Source organism: Mauremys mutica, chromosome 8, assembly GCF_020497125.1.
Source record: "Mauremys mutica isolate MM-2020 ecotype Southern chromosome 8, ASM2049712v1, whole genome shotgun sequence".
Lineage (NCBI taxonomy): Eukaryota > Metazoa > Chordata > Testudines > Geoemydidae > Mauremys > Mauremys mutica.
Window position 1 is genome coordinate 54,133,900 of NC_059079.1, and position 9,389 is coordinate 54,143,288.

The following is a 9,389-nucleotide window of genomic DNA, read 5'->3' on the forward strand; positions in this document are numbered from 1 at the left end:
GAAGGGTAAAATGTCCCTTGTGATCCACCAGTGCTTGCAGCACCATTGAAAAGTACCCCTTGAGGTTTATGTACTCGCTGCCCTGATGCTCCGGTGCCAAGATATGGATATGGGTTCCATCTATCGCCCCACCACAGTTAGGGAATCCCATTGCAGTAAAGCCATCCACTATGGCCTGCACATTTCCCAGAGTCACTACCTTTAGTAACAGCAGCTCAGTGATTGCTTTGGCTACTTGCATCACAGCAGCCCCCACAGTAGATTTGCCCGACTGACCGGTAGCTGTCTGGTATTGCAAGCTTCCACAGGGCTATCGCCACTCACTTCTCAATTGTGAGGGCTGCTCTCATCTTGGTATTCTGGCGCTTCAGGGCAGAGGAAAGCAAGTCACAAAGTTCCATGAAAGTGCCCCTACGCATGCAAAAGTTTCACAGCCACTGGGAATCGTTCCACACCTGCAACACTATGCGGTCCCACCAGTCTGTGCTTGTTTCCCGGGCCCAAAATCGGTGTTCCATGGTTAGAACCTGCCCCATTAACAGCATGATCTCCAAAGCGCCAGGGCCCGCGGTTTAAGAGAATTCTGTGTCCATGTCCATGTCCTCATCACTCTCGTCGCCGCGCTGCCGTAGCCGCCTCCTCCTCGCTTGGTTTTGCAGGTCCTGGTTCAGCATAAACTGCACGATAATGCGCGAGGTGTTTACAATGTTCATGACTGCTGTCTTGAGCTGAGTGGACTCCATGCTTGCCGTGGTATGGCGTCTGCACAGTTCACCCAGGAAAAAAGGCTCAAAACGGTTGTCTGCTGTTCCTTTCACGGAGGGTGGGGGAGGATGTACCCAGAACCACCAGCGACAATGTTTTTTGCCTCATCAGGCACTGGGATCTCAACCCAGAATTCCAATGGGTGGGGGAGACTATGGGAACTATGGGATAGCTACCCACAGTGCAACGCTCCAGAAATCTACGCTATCCTCGGTACATGGACACACACCGCCAAATTAATGTGCTTAGTATGGCCGCGTGCAATTGACTTTATACAAGCTGTTTCCAAAAATCAGTTTCTGTAAAATCGGAATAATCCCGTAGTGTAGACATACCCTAAGTGGCTTTGCAGTGTGTACACCTCGGGAGTTACAGCACAGAAAGCGGCTTTACTGCGCAGAAACTTGCCAGTGTAGACGGGGCCATCCTAATAAGTTATCCATACCAAGAATGCTGCTGAAACTGAACCAGTGCTGATTACTCCAGGGGAGGGGGGATTCTGCATGACTGTGCGCCTGCAGAAAACGCTCCTCCCCCCCACAGAATTCCTGTGTTTCCCTGTGGAAAATGGCAGGGAAGCAAAGGGAAGCTGGGGGGCGGGGGGTGAGGCGGGACGACCATGTGCGCAGATTTTGGGGGGGGACTGCCTCCCTCCAGAAGTGAGGCATGGGGAACACACACAGGGTTATGTGCCACTCCCCCTACCCCAATCATTTCTGCAAGCGCAGAGCTTACCAGCTGAACAAGCCTGGGTCTCGGCTCCACTGACTCTGCAGCTGGACACCGCCTTCTGGGTCCTAGTGCCAGTCGTGCTCCCCTTCTGCGTGCTGGGAGCCTTCCTGTTTTCTGTGCAACAGTGAGTGGTTGCAATGGGGCTGGGTAAGGAGGTGTGTGAGGGGAAGAGATAGCAGGGAAGGAAAGGGGTGGAATAGGGCAGGGGAAGGGGAATACAGGAATAAGGGGAGGGGGAAGGAGAAGAATAGGGAAATTGCAGGGGGAACCGGGAGCCCGGCATGCGGCATCCCCTCGGAAGCAGCTGTGGCTCCCCCGTTAAGCAGGCCCACTGAACCCTCACCCTGACAAGCCCTACCCCCTTACATCTGGACACCCCCCGCAGCCTCCCACCCCACTGATCCCCAACCAGCTGCACTTGGACCCCCACCCCATCAAGCCCCAGTCCCCCAGCACCTGCCCCCACCTTCTGCCCCTCACACCCAGACCCCCAAGCTGAGCCCCAAACACCTTCACCTGGATCCCCTGCAGAATCCCACTGTCCCTGCACCCAGAACCCCCCAACAAGCCCCTGTGCATCCAGATCTTCCAATGAGCCACCCACACCCAGATTGCCCCACACAGAAATCTCTCATCCCACACCTGGATTCCCCCACACTATGCCCCTCCACACTTGGATCCTACTGGGCTGAGCCTACCCACCCACACTGGTGCACCTGGCACAGAGGGGCAAGACCCTGGGGTGTTTCTGGGGCAGGCCCAGCCCTTACACTGCGTCAGGATTAGGTGCGGACTCACTGCCGAGTCCCTGTACCAGGGAATGTGGGGGCTTCAGGGTGATCTCCCACCTCAATGCAACAAGTGGCCTATGTTCCCCACTGCCATGCTGGAGCCACATTTATTTACTGACAAATAAAATTTGCAGAATTAAAAAAAAAGTTTGCATAACTTTTAATATTTTTGGTACAGAATTTTTAGGTACATAATTCCCTCAGGAGAAGCTGATGGAGGCAGTTGCTGGGTTTGACTTCCAATATCCTTATTTCTGATATTGAATTTCCATATTTATGCATACTCAAGTTCACTAATTTTTCAACAAGACTATTACTAAAACTAAAGCAAGATGAGGTTTTAAAAAATTCCAGCGCAAAACCAAAAATCTCTCCCTTTCCGTTAAAAACAAAAATTCAAATTTCAGCTTTACTAATGCAACAGACAGTTCAGAAATTTCCTACTATTCAAGCTAAAATGAACTGACATTTATACTTATATGGTGTCTGTATTTTGTCTAAAAGCAATATTAAGCTGTCACACATGATTAAAGATCTGTGCCAAGACTGAAATGAAGTATCATTACAGAAACAAACTATCCTATCAGTCATCATTGCTGGCCCAGGTTGATAGACAACACCAGCACTTGAACTCAAAGGCATTAAATGCACATAAGGATTTAGCGCACAGCTAATTTAAAAAAACAAAAACACACCATGAAGGACCGAAATCTAACTCCATGTGTGTCAATGAAAGTATTGGCACTGATATCAGTGGGAACTGGATCAACCTTTGTATTACAGTCCAGATTATCCAAAACAGGGGTGTTCATGCCTTTTGTGGCTAGAGCTAAATTACATTTTTAATTATGGTCCATGAGCTAAGGATACAGAATAAGGATCATATGCTACACACAATCCATAGCAGCTCTCCCAAGGAGGTCAATAGAAGTTCTGCACAAAGATGAAGCAAATAAGACCTTTATGAAATGGCTACCATTTAATATTCTGTTATTTCTGTCCCTTGTTTGCAGATTTGTGTGCCAAATTCTAGTATTCGTGTACATGAGTAAGGCATGCTACTATATCTGCATTCTGTGCATGACTGCTAACCTAAATTTTAGAAAATACGGCTCTTAGATTGTCAATATTAGACTTCAGAGTTAACCCACTGAGATGAATGGGGGCCGTTTAAGACACTTTCACAGCCTGAAAAATCAGATTTAGCCAGTGCTATATCAGCTCACATTTGAAAAGATTAAAAAAACACCACCAACCATCATAAGGGCTAATTTTTTTAAAGAAAACAAACAAAACAAAGATTTTAGATTCTTGAGAATCTGAATCTATGATGGAGATTGGATAAATACATCATACAGGCTAGGAAAGACACCCCTTATCCAACTAACAGACTCATTTTTAAAATAAGCTCTTTTCTTAAATAAATAATTAAATAAATAAAAAGTGTGAAGCATAAGAAAGCAGGTTACAAATAGAGTAAACCTTAGCCAGAAATGCACTTTATCATTTTTAGAATGGGGCAGTGCTGGGAAAACAGTACATACTCAGTCCTTAATTCAGACTGCTGGTAATGCATAGGATACAAAGTGCCCCATGTATCCCCCTGTTGTGGAATGCACCCCTTGTGGTAGAGCTGTGCTTCAGAATCACAGCTTTCACTTTTAAAGACCATTCTAGCCCTCACAGTATGCTTGGCTCATTTTTTTAAGTTAACCAAGTTAGTGTTATCTTCCTGAAACAATAGTTCTGGGAGGTATAAATTGCCCATTCAACTCAATAAGGATGTTTTTCTAAGTGATATGCTCTAGTTTAAACAGGAATCAATTCAGGGAAATCCTATGGCCTGCATATTATATGGGAAGTCAGACGAGATGATCACAGGCATTTTTGGTCTTATAATATATGAACTCTGACAATTTAAATGCCAATATTGTTAACAATTTCACTGCTGATTATTTTAGCAGAAATACACAGCTGACTTGCTCACACAATAATCCAAACAGTCACTGCCCACACCTCCACTGGCACCAAAAGCCACAACTATCCTCAATCCAGCTGCCAAAGTCTCTGGCTTCCCCCAACTTCTATGATGCAGTTAGTCCAGCAGTTCTCAAACTGTGGGTCGGGATCCCAAAGTGGGTCACGACCCTGTTTTAATGAGGTTGTCAGAAGCGGGTTGGGGTGCAATGAAGCTTGAGAACCCCTAAGTTAGTCTGATATTGACAATGCCTGTGTGCAATACTGAAAACAGGAGGACAACATCAAAATGAATTGAATTAAAACAATTTTATCATTTTCATATTAAAGTAAAAGACTCATTTTCAAAATTTATCTGGAGTTGTGGGAGAATTGCCAGGCTGCTTTACCAGAGTACCACAGAATCCAGGAACCTTGCAACAGCATCAGGGCAAGAGTATGTGAGGTCTTACCCATTATACAGCCTCCAAGTGATATCTAAGGGCTTGTCCACATTTTAAAGTTAATTAAGATAGGTTGTGAATTTAGCTATTCTTGTCCAACTCCATTTGCGGACACTATTATTCCAGAACAAGGTTGCTTAGTTCCTGTTTAGCTTAACCAAGTGTCTTACCTGAGTAACCCAGGAACTCTCTCAATGTGTAGCAAACCCTTAGCTACACAGCAGTGAGGTGCATCAAGCTGCTCATTTCAAGCAGATTCAGTCAAGCTGCTGAGATTCGGTCACATGCAACTATCAGGAGAAACACCGCTTTCAAATCTGCTAGTCAGCATACAATTTATACAATGTAACCCACTATTATCATATCTAACACTCAGGCCTGGTCCACACTGGGGGGCAGTGTCGAGGTAAGATACACAACTTCAGCTACGGGAATACCGTAGCTGAAGTCGAAATATCTTATCCCTACTTACCTCCCGTCCTCACCGCTCGGGATCGACGTCCGCGGCTCCCCCGTTGATTCCGCTACCGCCACTCGCTCCGGTGGAGTTCTGGAGTCGACAGGCGCGCGTTCGGGGATCGATATATCGCGTCTAGATGAGACGTGATATATCGATCCCCGCAAAATTGATCGCTACCTGCCGATTCGGCGGGTAGTCTGGACGTACCCTCAGTTTGGCCATCAGTGATAGGAGTTAACAGACTACAGAGAATGTAGTATGTTGTAGCCGTGGTGCTCCCAGGATATTAGAAAGAAAAGGCGGATAAGGTAATGTCTTTTATTGGATCAACTTCTGTTGGTGAGACCCACCTTGTCAATCTACAGAAAATTTAATTAATCACAAGAATTAGCAAGTTATTCCTCAAAAACTGATCAGCTACAGTGAGTCAGATCATCTGCAGAAAACCAAAAAGTGATATAATTTTTATTGCATACAAGAAAAAGACATTCCATTGCCTGACTATATAAGAGAAGTTCTAAAAGTCAAATAACTCAACCTTATATATAATTGCTTTACATCTACATTTTTATTACATTTGGTAAGTGAATACTTTGATCTAGTGGTTGGCCAAAACCAACAGTAATTCACAGGATTTCAGGCCTCTCACCCACCACATATATCTTGGCTGACAATATCTACACTAGGTTTAAATGATCTGAAATAGTTTACCTTTAACCCCTTGTGGTGGAAGGGAGGAGGATTTTAAAAAAAAATTGTAAAAGAAAAGAATACTGCTGCTCTTGCTCAAACAAACTGCTCACAAGAGTATACTGCAATCCAGAGGTGGAAGGGGGGGGCGAGAGAAATCACAATTCTTTGAATATTTCTACATTGCTACAAGACTGTGCAGCACGATGACGCTGAACTCTATTCATTCTTCACTGAATTATTTTAATTTAAGATAAGCTTCTCCACAGATCAGTTAATCTCCCCCACAAAAAATAAAATAAAATAAAATCAGATTTAACAACCCTTCTTCTTGCCCCATAATCAATCAAAAGCAGGCACTTGAAATTCCACCCATGCTTTACATGAACTATGTGAAGCATTTCAAAACCCTGCTCTAATTACACAACAGGCGCTAGCAAATCTTTCTACACAAACACAACACAACACATTACTGTATGTCATTCTTAAAACACAAAATGCCATTGATACAGGCAGAAGCGTGCCACATAGTTCATTGGGACTCCGCATATTACTTAAGCAGTGAGACACAACAGGCAGTGCTTTTCTTGGCAATTACAGCGGAGTTGGTATTGGAGCTAGGATGCTGACAGTCAAGTCATTTTATCCACCCCAAGAAGAGAAATAATCACCCTAAAGTTCACCATCTGTGGTAGCCTCAGTGGTTTGAGCATTGGCCTGCTAAACGGAGGGTTATGAGTTCAATCCTTGAGTGGGCCATTTGGGGATTGGTCCTGCTTTGAGCAGGGGGTTGGACTAGATGATCTCTTGAGGTCCCTTCCAAACCTAATAATCTATGATTCTATTATGAAATTTAATAAATACAGAAAACAAACATTTGTTAGCATTATGAGTATCAATGTCAGATCACAGAGTCATAAAGCTCTAATTGAAAGTTTTGAACCTATTTCAATTTCACTGAGATACATGTGACATGGCTTTAGATCCAGCCACCAGCGCAGATTTCCCACAGTCACTCTCACACTAATGTCTATGCCTAGCAAATGCACAGATCTGGCACTTTGCTGTAACTCCTCCCCACCCCCCAAGTAACCCATTTAGGCTAAAGCTCCACACACACATCTTTAAATGTCAAATAATACTTCAAGGTAACTGCTGATATGATTTACATTACATTTTGTGAAAGAAAAATATCTGTGTCTTGGCTGACAATTTATACACCCATTCTGAGTTTGACAGGATGTATAAAAATGACAAACTGTAACATTACAAAAATAAATTTATAATGAAAACACAAAAATATTCAGCTGCAGTACTTCTAGCAGGAATTCCTTCAATAAATCAAATCTTTGTCACAGAATGAATGACATATTTAAAGAGCTTGCCCAAGCTATCCAAAAATAGTTTCACACATGTACTAGCTACATGTTTTCAAATGCAGAGGTATTCTTTTAATCTTTAAAAAAAACAAAACTGTCCCATCACTAGGGATCTCATGCAGCATTGCATCTCACCAATACCCAACAGGAATAATGGCATTAGAATTTGACCTCTGTTTGTGTTGGGTATCACCTTACTCCACTTGATCCTCTTGAATTCAATGGGATTATTCATGGACTAAGAAATCTAGCCCAAGTATTTTTATAGAAAAGGCGATACTAAAATCAACTAATGGAGTTTAGCATGCACCCCAAAAGGACAGGAAGACATTTAAACTAAAAAAAAATATTGCTTAAAATGATTGTTTTATATATTAATTTAAACGGTGTTAAAGGTGGGCAAGTGCTCTCAAAAGGTTCTGTCAAACTAAAACACTGAGCAAAAGTTTTAAGCAAGGAGTGCTGTCAAATTGGTACTGGAAACAGTGTAAATGTTAGCGTGGACACTAGCCTTCACAATTCCTTGACAAAAAGACTTGCTTCAGCCCGGTCTTTCTGATACCCTATTGAAAATTATGTCCATTCTATGCCAGCAGTTAAACATTCAATACCCACTGCTCACAACTGTGAAGGTGTGCACATGGCTTCAACGAAAAAAATAGAGCAAAAAAAATGATGATAGCACAGTGGTTTTGCCAGTAGGTGAAACCAAGACATTTACCATCCCTCTCTCAAAAAATAAATGCACCAGGCTACGTTTAATAGCATCCTCTTGCTTTTTCCCCAAATGCATGTACCCCATCTTGCCCTCTCTGTGGTTTGCACTGTTGTTCGCTTTTACGACGCAGCGCTATTTACCTCGCACCGCGGCTCTTTGTGTGTATTCTGCCCCTGTGGGATTGCCAGCAATAAATCGAGGGACACGCAGGGGCTGCCATCCCCTTTAGGGATTAATCAGCGTTTGCAGAGCGCTCTGGAGGTGCAAAGCGCTGTCTAGATGCTCAGCGAGACCCGCGGTGATGGGAGAGGAAAGCCCCGACATGTCTGACACAAACCCACTGCCACCAAGATAATCACCCGGAGCCAATCCCGCCCGCCCCAGGCACAGAGGCGTCTGTGCCCCCAGCACAGAGACAGGGGAAGCAGGACGCAGACAGCTCGGGCTGGAGGGGGGGGGGGGGGAACCCAGACACCGACACCTCCTTGCTGATGAGCAGCGAACACACCCGCCGCAAAGGGGGCACGTTTGGGGGGAGCCCTGGGGCCTCCTCGCCGGAGCATGGGGAGACCGGGGTTAAACCACTGCTGGGGCGAAGGGTCCCACCGCGGGGAGCCGCCAGGACTAACCCCCCTTGCGGCACGAAGGGGCCCCGCCCGCGGAGCCGGCGCAGGATGAGCTGCGATCCCCAGGCAGCCCCGGCCACCCCAGCCCCGGCGGGGGAAGAGACCCAGCCCCGCCCGCTGTCCCCTCACTCACCGGCTGCGAGCTCTCCCCTCGGCCGAGCCCCTTCTCCGGCGGCCGGAGCAGCCCCAGCCCCAGCAGCACAATATGGCGAGCGGCAGCCTCCGCAATGGAGCTCGGGAAATAGAAGGGAGTTACATATTCATGGCCGGGGCCGGGCAGGGGGAGCGGGGATGGGACCGGGCTTCCCGAAGCCCCCTCCCCCGGCGGTGGGGAGCGAGACAGCTCAGCTAGCGGGAACCCAGCTCTTCCCTCCCCTCGCTCCCGGCTGCAGCCCTCTTCAGCAGCCCCTCAGCGCCTCCGCCCCCGCGGGCTGCACAGCCCCCCTCAGCCTAGCTCCAGCCCCTCGGTGCCACTGACCCCCTCAGTGCTACTGCCCCTCCCACCCAGGGCTGCACAGCCCCGCTCAGCCTAGCTCCAGCCCCTCGGTGCCACTGCCCCCCGGGGCTGCACTGACCCCCTCAGTGCTACTGCCCCTCCCACCCAGGGCTGCACAGCCCCCCTCAGCCTAGCTCCAGCCCTGCGGTGCCACTGCCCCCCCAGTCTGCACAGCCCCCATCAGCCTAGCTCCAGCCCCGCGGTGCCATTGCCCCCCCCCAGGGCTGCACAGCCCCCCTCAGCCTAGCTCCACCCCGTCAGTGCTGCCCTCCCCTGCTGCACAGCCCCCCTCACCCCAGCTCCAGCCACCCA

General features: G+C 47.1%; 1 protein-coding gene across 1 annotated transcript in view; it reads right to left on the reverse strand.

The window, feature by feature from the left end:
* The window catches only part of RNF2 (ring finger protein 2), a 57,946-nt gene extending 48,963 nt beyond the window's left edge, over nt 1-8,983 (reverse strand). The window contains exon 1 of the mRNA XM_045028732.1: nt 8,715-8,983. The gene's annotated coding sequence lies outside the window, so the exon portion shown is untranslated. The remainder of the gene's footprint in view (nt 1-8,714) is intronic.
* Between the last annotated feature and the right edge of the window lie 406 nt (nt 8,984-9,389).